Source organism: Lissotriton helveticus, chromosome 6 (assembly GCF_964261635.1).
Source record: "Lissotriton helveticus chromosome 6, aLisHel1.1, whole genome shotgun sequence".
Classification (NCBI taxonomy): domain Eukaryota; kingdom Metazoa; phylum Chordata; class Amphibia; order Caudata; family Salamandridae; genus Lissotriton; species Lissotriton helveticus.
In genome coordinates, this window is record NC_136067.1 from 1,892,091,820 (window position 1) to 1,892,104,177 (window position 12,358).

Consider the following 12,358-nt stretch of genomic DNA (forward strand, 5'->3'; position numbering starts at 1 on the left):
GTGTGAGGGTGTGAGGTTGTGAGGGTGAGCGAGGGTGAGTGAGGGTGTGTGAGGGTGAGGGGGTGAGGGGGTGTGAGGGTGACGGGGTGAGGGTGTGTGAGGGTGTGAGGTTGTGAGGGTGTGTGGGGGTGAGGGTGAGTGAGGGTGAGAGGGTTGTGAGGTTGAGGGTGTGGGGGGTGAGGGGGTTGTGAGGGTGAGGGTGTGAGGGTGAGTGAGGGTGAGAGGGTGTGTGAGGGTGAGGAGGTGTGAGGGTGAGGGTCTGAAGTAAATGGTGACAGGGCAGACATCTACTTCTGCGAGAAGGGAGTGAGGAGAGAGGGGAAGAGAGGGAGGGGAGAGAGGGATTGGAGAGTGAGGAGAGGGGAGAGTGAAAAGAGGGGAGATGGAGGGGAGAGATGGAAGAGCGAGGGGAGAGTGAGGATAGAGGGATTGGAGAGATGGAGGGGGAAGTGAGGAGAGAGGGGGAGGGGAGAGTGAGGAGAGAGGGGAGAGTAAGGAGAGAGGGAAGAGGGGAGGGGAGAGAGGAGAGGTGCGAGTGAGGAGAGGGTAGAGGGGAGAGTGAGGAGAGAGAGGAGAGTGAGGAGAGAGAGAAGAGGTGAGGGGAGAGAGGGGAGAGTGAGAGGAGAGGGGAGAGTGAGCTGAGAGGGGAGAGTGAGGAGAGTGGAGAGTGGGGAGAGAGAGAGAGGAGAGAGAGGGGACAGAGGAGAGAAGGGAGAGAGGGTAGAGAGGAGGGTGAGAGAGGAGAGAGAGGAGAGAGAGGGGGAGATGAGGGGGAGAGGGGAGACAGGGGAGGGAGGAGAAGAGAGTGAGGGAAAGAGATTGAGGGAGATGCTGAGTCAGAGTGAGAGTAAGAGTGAGATTTGAGAAGAAGCTAGGGGCAGAGAGCTGATTGAGGGTTAGACATCTAAAGGTAGGTTCGCAGTGATGTGTAAATTAGATGTTAAGAGAGGAAAGTGCAGTGGTGCAATAAGCTGTATTGAAATAGAGCGCACAGACGGGCTGTGCTCCTTATGAAAGAACAAGAGAGCAGGCAGGCAAAACAGACGTAAAGTGCTTTTTTCAAACACAGAATCATGCCTGTTAATTAGATCAGTTTAACTTGTATGTAAATTAGTTTAAATTTGGAAACAACTGCTAAGTGTCCGTGTGTTTGCTAAAAGGCTACAAACACTCCCAACATTATTTACTTGCCCCTATCTAAAAACCAGGCCAGGCGCAAGTATTTCCTTTTTTTTGGTTACCTGGGCAGAAGTAGAAAATGCTGCAGTAGCCGGTCAAAATCTATAGGCCTGGTTACCCTACTATCTTATCGACTTCAGCAGCATGAAATACCATGAAGGCACGTTTGTGATTTGAGTCCAATTTTTAATAAAAAAATATCACACACTACAGGACGTATTAGTACACTGTTAGAAAGGCGACCCCGGGGGAGGCAGAAGATGTTTGACTGACCACCCCTAGGTCCACCTCTCCGTCAAGAAGTAGCCGAGCGTTACTGAGAGGCCTCCTGGGTGAGGGCCCTCTCCTAGGATCGTACAGCAGAGTAACCACAAAACTACAAATGGACACCACACCAGAGGTCGAGTTCGTAAGCTTTATCAGGAAATAAAGGCTGCTGGTTCTCAGCGCTATGTACAAGTAGTTCGAGGGGTCTTTAAAGTCTCGTACAAGGGGGGTCAGGGTAGCGGGACAGTCTCGGTTGGGGTGTAGGACGGGATACCCTGCGCACAGCTCTCAATCCTCGAGCCGGGGGGTTCCGAGAGGTCGAGCCGCGGCAGCGCCAGCAGGCTCTCCAGATGATTCGGCAAAGGTGGGCCGCGGCAGTGCCAGCAGGCTCTCAAGATGGTTCGGCAAAGGTGGGCCGCGGCAGCGCCAGCAGGCTCTCTAGATGGTTCGACAAAGGTGGGCCGCGGCAGCGCCAGCAGGCTCTCAAGATGGTTCGGCAAAGGTGGGCCGCGGCAGCGCCAGCAGGCTCTCAAGATGGTTTGGCAAAGGTGGGCCGCGGCAGCGCCAGCAGGCTCTCAAGATGGTTCGGCAAAGGTGGGCCGCGGCAGCGCCAGCAGGCTCTCAAGATGGTTCGGCAAAGGTGGGCCGCGGCAGCGCCAGCAGGCTCTCAAGATGGTTCGGCAAAGGTGGGCCGCGGCAGCGCCAGCAGGCTCTCAGGGTATCCTCGGGTTACAGGGTCAATGAGTTCTTCTGGTGTCGGCCGTGACAGCGTCAGTAGGGCTTTCCAGTCCAGGATACAACTGCCGTCCTACTCCGGGGCTGGCCCAGATATAGGACTGGAGTCCTTTGATGTCCGGACCCTCGCGCCTGGGGGCCAGAGGGGCCGGGAAGATGGTGTCCAGACACCCAGCAGGGGGGTGGAGCCAGCACCCAGGGAGGCCGGGGGCGATCGATACCAGGCGTCCGGGGAGGGTTGGAGGCCCATCGAAACTTCCCTCCTCTGGGATCTGTTGAGTGGCCACTCGACCACCTGGGTAGATCTTGGCGCCTCGATGTCGGGGCTTCGCTGGGGCCTGGGCCGGGGCCGAGGCCACGTGTTCGTGACGTGGTGGTCCCAAGATGGAGTCGGGCGAGGCCTCGTGCTCAGGACGTGATGGGCCCATGATGGAGTCAGGCCGGTGTGGTGGACCGTGGTGGTAACCGGACCGATAGTGTTGGTGCGTGCAGGATCGGGCGGAAGGGGCCGCCCGGGGCTCTGTGGAGGGCCGATGTCGTCTGGGGCCCGCCACGCGGGAGGGGTAGGACCACGCCACGAGGCCAGGTCCAACATGCATCCCCCCCAGCTGAAGGCATGGGAGAGTCACCCATGTTCTTGGGGATTCTCCTCGCCGAGGCGGAAGAATCGGGACAGGCCGTCAGCATTGGCGTGGTCGTTGCCGGGGCGATGCTCCACAGTGAAGTCCATCCCTTGGAGGGAGATTGACCATCGCAACAGTTTCGGGTTTTCTCCCCACATCTGCATCAACCACCGTAGAGGCCGGTGGTCGGTCTGGACCCGGAAGTGGATGCCGAAGAGGTAGGGCCGGAGCTTCTTTAGGGCCCACACGATGGCGAAGGCTTCCCTCTCGATAGTGCTCCATCGCTGTTCTCTGGCCAGCAGCCACCGGCTGATGAAGGCAACGGGGAGGTCGGCCCCTTCAGGGTTCACTTGGGAGAGGACCGCCCCAATGACGTGCTCCGAGGCGTCGGTTTGGACCACAAACTCCCGGCTGTAGTCGGGGGCTTGGAGCACAGGGGCGGTGCACATAGCGGTCTTTAGGGTGTCGAAGGCTACCTGGCACTCGGGGGTCCAGTGCACCCTTTGTGGTAGTCTCTTTGAGGTCAGTTCTGTGAGGGGCCCCACAATGCTCCCATAGTTTTTGATGAAGCGCCGATAGTATCCAGTGAGCCCCAGGAAGGCTCGGACGGCGGTCTGGGTGACCGGGGGCTCCCAGGCCTGGATAGCGTCAATCTTTGGCTGGAGGGGAGCCACCTGGCCGCTCCCTACTTGGTGTCCCAGATACGTCACGGACCCTTGTCCTATCTGGCACTTGCTGGCCTTTATGGTCAGTCCGGCCCGACGGAGGGCCGTCAGGACCTCCCGGAGGTGGGTCAGGTGCGCATCCCAGTGGAGGCTGTACACCGCAATGTCGTCTAGGTAGGCGGCGCTGAACTCTTCTAGCCCGGCCAGCACTCTATTCACGAGTCTCTGGAAGGTGGCCGGGGCGTTTTTCATGCCGAAGGGCATCACCTTGAACTGGTAGTGGCCATCAGGGGTCGAGAAGGCTGATCGCTCTTGCGCTCTGGGTGTGAGGCCGATCTGCCAATACCCGGCCGTGAGATCGAAGGTGCTGAGATACTTTGCAGCCCCCAGGCGATCGATCAGTTCATCCGCCCGGGGGATGGGATGGGCGTCGGTCCTGGTGACGGCATTCAGCCCCCGGTAGTCAACACAGAACCGGAGCTCCGGGGGCGTGCCGGGTGCGGCGGCTTTAGGGACCAGGACAACTGGGCTGGCCCACGGACTGTCGGAGGGTTCGACTACCCCCAGCGCTAGCATCTTGGCCACCTCGGACTGGATGCAGGCCCGCACTCGGTCGGGCACTCGGAAAGCTCGGTGTCTTACAGGCGGGCTGTCTCCGGTGTCTACATCGTGGACACACCACCGGGTGACTCCAGGGGTGAGGGAAAACAGATCTGCAAACTGCCCCAGCAGCTGCCGGCAGTCATGGTGCTGTTCGGGGGTCAAGGTGGAGGAGAGCATGACCCCTTTGATGGAGCCGTCCTCCTCAGTGGTGCTCATGAGATCTGGCAAAGGTTCGGAGTCGTCTTCAGCTCCGTCATCGGTCGCTAATAGCAGACTTAGTTCAGTGCGGGCAAAGTGCGGCTTGAGCCGGTTAGCGTGTAGAACCCGGAGGGGGTTCCTGGGGGACTCCATGTCCACCAAGTAAGTGACGGGGCTCTTGCGCTCCACCACCTTGAAGGGCCCCGTCCATTGGTCCTGGAGGGCGCAAGGTTCAACCGGGGACATGACCCAGACCTGCTGGCCCGGCTCGAATTCGATGGACGAGGCGTTCCGGTCATACCAGCGTTTCATCTCCTCCTGACTTGCCTCCAGGTTGGCTTCGGCCAGTTCCCGGAACTTCCGAGTTTGGTTGCGGAGGGTCAGGAGGTACTGGTAGACATCTGGTGGAGCACCTCGGACAGCCGTCTCCCAGCCTTCTTTGACCAGGCTTAGGGGGCCTCGGACCGGGTGCCCATACAATAGTTCGAAGGGGCTGAACCCCAGGGACTTCTGGGGTACTTCGCGATACGCAAACAGGAGGCAAGGCAGCAGAACATCCCATTTGCGTCGTAGTGGTTCCTCTAGGCCCTTGATCATTCCCTTCAGTGTTCGGTTAAACCGCTCCACAAGTCCATTCTCTTGGGGGTGATACGGGGTGGTGAACTTATATGTGACCCCGCACTGTTGCCACAGGGATCGCATATACTTGGAGATAAAGTTTGTGCCCCGATCACTCACGACTTCTCGGGGGAAGCCGACTCTGGAGTAGATCCCCATTAGGGCTCGACCTACTACTGGGGCCGTGATGGTTCGGAGGGGGATGGCTTCCGGATAGCGGGTGGCATGGTCTACCAGAACGAGGATGAAGCGGTGCCCTTGAGAGGTGCGGGGGTCCAGGGGCCCCACGATGTCTATCCCCACTCGCTCAAAGGGGGTGGTGACCACGGGAAAAGGCTGGAGCGGGGCTTTGACTTTCCCCCCGCTCTTCCCGCTGGCTTGACAGGTCGGGCAGGTTCTGCAGTGATTATGCACATCGTTGCGCATTTTCGGCCAGTAGAAATGAGTCACCAGGCGGCTGTAAGTTTTGTCCTGCCCCAGGTGCCCGGCGAGGGGCACATCATGTGCTAAGTTCAAGAGGAAGTCTCTAAATCGGAGGGGAACGACCAGCACCCGGCTGGCCCCTAGTTCGGCAATCTTCTGCTCACTGTATTGAAGGTCGTTGTCCCAATAGACCCAGTGGGTCCCCGCCGGGTCTCCAGCGGCTTGAGTGGCGGCTTGTCGTCGAATTCCCTCGAGGGAGGGACAGGTGCTCTGTTCCTGTCGGAATTGTTCGCGGGTGGGGCCACCTTCTTGGCGCCGCTGAGCTAGTTCTGGAAGGTGGCCGAGCTCGGTGATTTCTTCATGGCTGGGCCCCTGGGGGCCGGGTTCAGGGTCGGCGTCCTCGGGGACGGCGGGCGGTGGAGGTGCGGGCCACTCCGGCTCCTCGATCGGGTCTTCCTCCGTGGGGGTGGAGGCCCGGGCGGACATGGAGCGGGTGGTCGCAAAGACCCACTCGGGAAGGCCTAGCATTCCCAGATGTTCTCTCCGCTCTACGCCGGCCCAGAGGGAACTTTCCAGGTCGTTCCCGAGGAGGCAGTCCACGGGGGAATCGTCTCGGACAGTCACTTTCAGCATGCCCGACACCCCTCCCCACTCGAAGGGGATTCGGGCCATCTGGCACAAACTCTCAGAGTTGTCCGCCGACCGTACTGGGCACAAGACATTGGGAAGAATTTGTTCGGAGGTCACCAAGTGGCAGCGGACCGCCGTCACGCTGGCTCCAGTGTCCCGGAGGGCTTCGGCCCGGCGTCCATTGATGGTGACCCATTGGCGGTATTTCTGGGTGTTACCTGGGATCGGGTCTCGGGGGATCATGTCTCGATCACCCAGGCATGCTAATATCATGGCGGCGGGCTCCCACTCGGCCTGCTCGGTGTCGTCGCCTTCTTCTTCGCCTCCCTCTGCACTCAGGGCGGCGGCCGCGATCTGGCGGCTCGGGGGACCGGTGGTGCCGGGTCGCTGGTTCATCGGGCAGAGAGGGTCGTTCGCATAATGGCCCTGTCGCTGGCATCTGTGGCACGTAACATTCGGGCGGGGCCCGGGTCTTGCTGGGGGCCCCCCCCTCCAACCCAGGGATGGCGACGGGGAGGTAGGGGATGACCCCGTGGGGGTGTCTCGGCCCCTGCTCTGGCCTCCTCCGCCGCCTCGTGGTCGGTGGTTCCCCGGGGATCCCCGGCCGTAGTCTCCCATCGGATTCCGGGGAACTCGGGTGCTCACCCATCTATCCGCCTCGACAGCGAGTTTTCGTGGCTCTGTCAATTTGCTGTCGAGGAGGTGCTGCCGGAGTTCGATGAAGCAGTTATTGGAAAGATGTTCCCATAGGATGAGGTCGACCAACTGCTGGTAGGTGGTGACCTGGCAGCCTCTGATCCACCCTTCGAAGGCTCTGCTATAAAAGTTCACGTACTCTTCCCAAGTGGTACCGGGGATTTTTTTACAGTCTCGGAATCGCTGCCGGTACATTTCGGGGGTGAGTCCGTAGCGAGTGAGGAGGGCGGTCTTCTTGTGTTCGTACGAGGTCATCTCGGCGTCGGGGAGCTCTAGCAGGGCGTCTCTCCCCTCGTTGATGAACTTTCCCCATAAGCCGGCGCCCCAGTCTTTGAGGGGTACTCGATGGGCGGTCATGGCGACCTCGTAGGCTTTGAACCACTGTTGGATGTCGTCGTTCTTATAGTATTCTTTGACGACCTCCTTGGGTATGTGCACCTTCGTGTCCACCGGCGGGGGTGAGGTCTTACCCCCGGCGGTGCCGGTTTCGTTTGTCTTGGCCTTGATTTCCAGTTCTTTGAGGCCGCGCTCATGCTCGAGCATGAGTTTCTTTTCTTCGAGGTCTCGTTGTCTTCGCCTTTCCTCTAGGTCTCCTTCCAGCCGTAGTTGCTCGAGGGCTAATTTCCTTTCTGCCAGCTGTATCTCTCCTTCTTGTCGGAGTCTGGCGAGCTCCAACTCGTGGAGCCGGTTCCTCTCTCGTTCTCGGGCGTCTCCGTGGGGGAGGCCCGTGTCTAGGTTTGCGGGTCTTTCCCCCGCTGGGTTCGCGTCGGTCTCCGGGCGTCCATTCGGGCCCGGGTTGTCTTCATTCTGGGGTGGCACGTTATCGGCGTCCGCCCAGGCTTGCAGGGCTGATTTAAAGTCCTCTTTGGTGTTGAGGCCCGTGGTAGCGATGCCTAGATCCTTGCAGAATTGTTTTAATTCCTTGTGGCTGTAATCTTCCATCTTTTCTTTCTGGAATTCCGCAGTCGGTCTGGTTTCCTGAGTAGTCATGGTCGCGGTGTGTTTTTCTCGGTAGTGAGTGAATTACACTCTGTATGATCTGCGTCGGCTCGGATCCCGTCGCCTGCCACCAATGTTAGAAAGGCGACCCCGGAGGAGGCAGAAGATGTCTGACTGACCACCCCTAGGTCCACCTCTCCGTCAAGAAGTAGCCGAGCGTTACTGAGAGGCCTCCTGGGTGAGGGCCCTCTCCTAGGATCGTACAGCAGAGTAACCACAACACTACAAATGGACACCACACCAGAGGTCGAGTTCGTAAGCTTTATCAGGAAATAAAGGCTGCTGGTTCTCAGCGCTATGTACAAGTAGTTCGAGGGGTCTTTAAAGTCTCGTAAAAGGGGGGTCAGGGTAGCGGGACAGTCTCTGTTGGGGTGTAGGACGGGATACCCTGCGCACAGCTCTCAATCCTCGAGCCGGGGGGTTCCGAGAGGTCGAGCCGAGGCAGCGCCAGCAGGCTCTCCAGATGATTCGGCAAAGGTGGGCCGCGGCAGTGCCAGCAGTCTCTCAAGATGGTTCGGCAAAGGTGGGCCGCGGCAGCGCCAGCAGGCTCTCAAGATGGTTCGGCAAAGGTGGGCCGCGGCAGCGCCAGCAGGCTCTCAAGATGGTTCGGCAAAGGTGGGCCGCGGCAGCGCCAGCAGGCTCTCAAGATGGTTTGGCAAAGGTGGGCCGCGGCAGCGCCAGCAGGCTCTCAAGATGGTTCGGCAAAGGTGGGCCGCGGCAGCGCCAGCAGGCTCTCAAGATGGTTCGGCAAAGGTGGGCCGCGGCAGCGCCAGCAGGCTCTCAAGATGGTTCGGCAAAGGTGGGCCGCGGCAGCGCCAGCAGGCTCTCAGGGTATCCTCGGGTTACAGGGTCAATGAGTTCTTATGGTGTCGGCCGTGACAGCGTCAGTAGGGCTTTCCAGTCCAGGATACAACTGCCGTCCTACTCCGGGGCTGGCCCAGATATAGGACTGGAGTCCTTTGATGTCCGGACCCTCGCGCCTGGGGGCCAGAGGGGCCGGGAAGATGGTGTCCAGACACCCAGCAGGGGGGTGGAGCCAGCACCCAGGGAGGCCGGGGGCGATCGATACCAGGCGTCCGGGGAGGGTTGGAGACCCATCGAAACTTCCCTCCTCTGGGATCTGTTGAGTGGCCACTCGACCACCTGGGTAGATCTTGGCGCCTCGATGTCGGGGCTTCGCTGGGGCCTGGGCCGGGGCCGAGGCCACGTGTTCGTGACGTGGTGGTCCCAAGATGGAGTCGGGCGAGGCCTCGTGCTCAGGACGTGATGGGCCCATGATGGATTCAGGCCGGTGGGGTGGACCGTGGTGGTAACCGGACCGATAGTGTCGGTGCGTGCAGGATCGGGCAGAAGGGGCCGCCCGGGGCTCTGTGGAGGGCCGATGTCGTCCGGGGCCCGCCACACGGGAGGGGTAGGACCACGCCACGGGGCCGGGTCCAACATATACTGTAAAGAAGCACGCCAAAGAAGCTTTTGTGATAATGTGACTCTTTTTAATTAATTTTTTGAAAAGGGCTGGTAGGAGCGGACTGTCAAATTTGCCTTCGTTTTAAAGGACTTGTTGCTGGCTGTAAGTGTTTAGAAGGAGCAGATTGAATGATGCGATTGCAGGTTAGACAAGTGAATGTTTTTGGACCTGAGGAACGTGAGCTGTTTCTAACTATTTTATGCTGCAGGTACGTGAGCGGGGGGGCATGAAGATGCGTATTACTGGTGGCAGGAGCGGCGCAAATGGTGGGATCGGTGCATTTGAAAGAGTGAGTAGCCAGTAAAAACGTGAAGTTGTGGAGGAGGGGGTTCATGTTGGGAGAATGTTATCCTAACGACATTTAAGTTTTGAAAGTAAAAGGAGATCTCCAAGTGAAGGAGCACAATCGTAACATGAAGTAAAATGTCTCTTAATTCGGTCGAAATATGGGCACTCTGTGGTTGTGGTGGGGGAGGGGGAGGGGCAGTTGTGAGAGGCGCCATGAGCCATGACGAATGGCAGGAAAAGCAAAGCAGATGGCCGATGGCTGCGCAAACGAAAGTTAATTGTTGTAAGAGGGGAAGCAGGAAGTGAGGCCGAGCGCGCGCTGGCGAAAGCAGTCAGCTGCTTTCAAGTCCGGATGCCAGCTTCGCGTTTGAATGCCTCACATGCACTGGCCATAAACCGCATTCTAGAGGACTTTTCTTTTCCCCTCACTATATTCTCGCATAGCGCTTGCTTACGCAATAGCTAGGCTCGACCTAAAAAAGTGGGGGGACTTACATAGTTAGGCAGTATGCATTGACATGACAGCATGTGACATCCCATGTGGCATCACAGTAAGTGACATCACAAACCATGACTTTACAGGAAATTGCATAATGAGAAGTGAAATCAGATCTTAACACCTTACATATATGTTTAGCAGGTCTATAATGAGTACATTTGAGCGCATTATGAGTATATATACAAACCCTCCTGATTTAGGTAGAGCACGTACACTTTTGTAAGCTACACATAAAACAATGTTGCCTTTTGGCAGCGTACTGAACCGGGCATAATAGTCCATATGCAGCACATTTTCATGTAGATGTGATTGCTATAGCTGCCTGCACTCTCCAGAAGTGAGACTTGCAAGCTAAATTTTCCTTTGTGACGTATTCTTACTCAACCTTACCCATCTTCATTAATTTTAGGAGATTGGGGCTCATTTTTTCATCAGCAAGTAGTCGGGGGGCAGGCAAATGTATGATCTGTGCATGCATGCAAGGTGTGTGGTAAATGTAAATAATAAAAAATAACTACTTACCTTCAGGGCCAGGCTGGGAACAGCAACCAGCACTGGGGGGTGGAGGCGTGCTAGCAAGAAGCACATCTCCTGCTTTTCTTACAGGGGGCCGATATTGCAGCACTGCTGCAAAACTGGCCCCCTGTAAGAAAAGCGCCACTCGTGGACATAACTGCAAACACAACAATGATGGACAGAATGTGGATCAATGTCACACATTCACCCCAGTCCAAAGATCTGGGCCCAAATCCATCGTTTTTCCACTCCACACCACCCTGGGTTAGACAATGGCGATATGCAAATCAGCGCTGACCCTGTGCCCCATGGGAACAGTCCAGTCTGAACTACAAAAGCCATGTCCTTCCCAGAACGGAAACAAGCATCCGAGGACCGGCCCGGTTTCCAGGTAGCACCTCTCATCAGCCCGGCTAGCTTGATTCCAGTGGTGTGGAGTAACTGGGACTCACGTCTGAGTATCCCCAGTACACTTAGAGCGGTAACTGCAAACACAACAATGATGGACAGAATGTGGATCAATGTCACACATTCACCCCAGTCCAAAGATCTGGGCCCAAATCCATCGTTTTTCCACTCCACACCACCCTGGGTTAGACAATGGCGATATGCAAATCAGCGCTGACCCTGTGCCCCATGGGAACAGTCCAGTCCGAACTACAAAAGCCATGTCCTTCCCAGAACGGAAACAAGCATCCGAGGACCGGCCCGGTTTCGAGGTAACACCTCTCATCAGCCCGGCTAGCTTGATTCCAGTGGTGTGGAGTAACTGGGACTCACGTCTGAGTATCCCCAGTACACTTAGAGCGGTAACTGCAAACACAACAATGATGGACAGAATGTGGATCAATGTCACACATTCACCCCAGTCCAAAGATCTGGGCCCAAATCCATCGTTTTTCCACTCCACACCACCCTGGGTTAGACAATGGCGATATGCAAATCAGCGCTGACCCTGTGCCCCATGGGAACAGTCCAGTCCGAACTACAAAAGCCATGTCCTTCCCAGAACGGAAACAAGCATCCGAGGACCGGCCCGGTTTCGAGGTAACACCTCTCATCAGCCCGGCTAGCTTGATTCCAGTGGTGTGGAGTAACTGGGACTCACGTCTGAGTATCCCCAGTACACTTAGAGCGGTAACTGCAAACACAACAATGATGGACAGAATGTGGATCAATGTCACACATTCACCCCAGTCCAAAGATCTGGGCCCAAATCCATCATTTTTCCACTCCACACCACCCTGGGTTAGACAATGGCGATATGCAAATCAGCGCTGACCCTGTGCCCCATGGGAACAGTCCAGTCCGAACTACAAAAGCCATGTCCTTCCCAGAACGGAAACAAGCATCCGAGGACCGGCCCGGTTTCGAGGTAACACCTCTCATCAGCCCGGCTAGCTTGATTCCAGTGGTGTGGAGTAACTGGGACTCACGTCTGAGTATCCCCAGTACACTTAGAGCGGTAACTGCAAACACAACAATGATGGACAGAATGTGGATCAATGTCACACATTCACCCCAGTCCAAAGATCTGGGCCCAAATCCATCGTTTTTCCACTCCACACCACCCTGGGTTAGACAATGGCGATATGCAAATCAGCGCTGACCCTGTGCCCCATGGGAACAGTCCAGTCCGAACTACAAAAGCCATGTCCTTCCCAGAACGGAAACAAGCATCCGAGGACCGGCCCGGTTTCGAGGTAACACCTCTCATCAGCCCGGCTAGCTTGATTCCAGTGGTGTGGAGTAACTGGGACTCACGTCTGAGTATCCCCAGTACACTTAGAGCGGTAACTGCAAACACAACAATGATGGACAGAATGTGGATCAATGTCACACATTCACCCCAGTCCAAAGATCTGGGCCCAAATCCATCGTTTTTCCACTCCACACCACCCTGGGTTAGACAATGGCGATATGCAAATCAGCGCTGACCCTGTGCCCCATG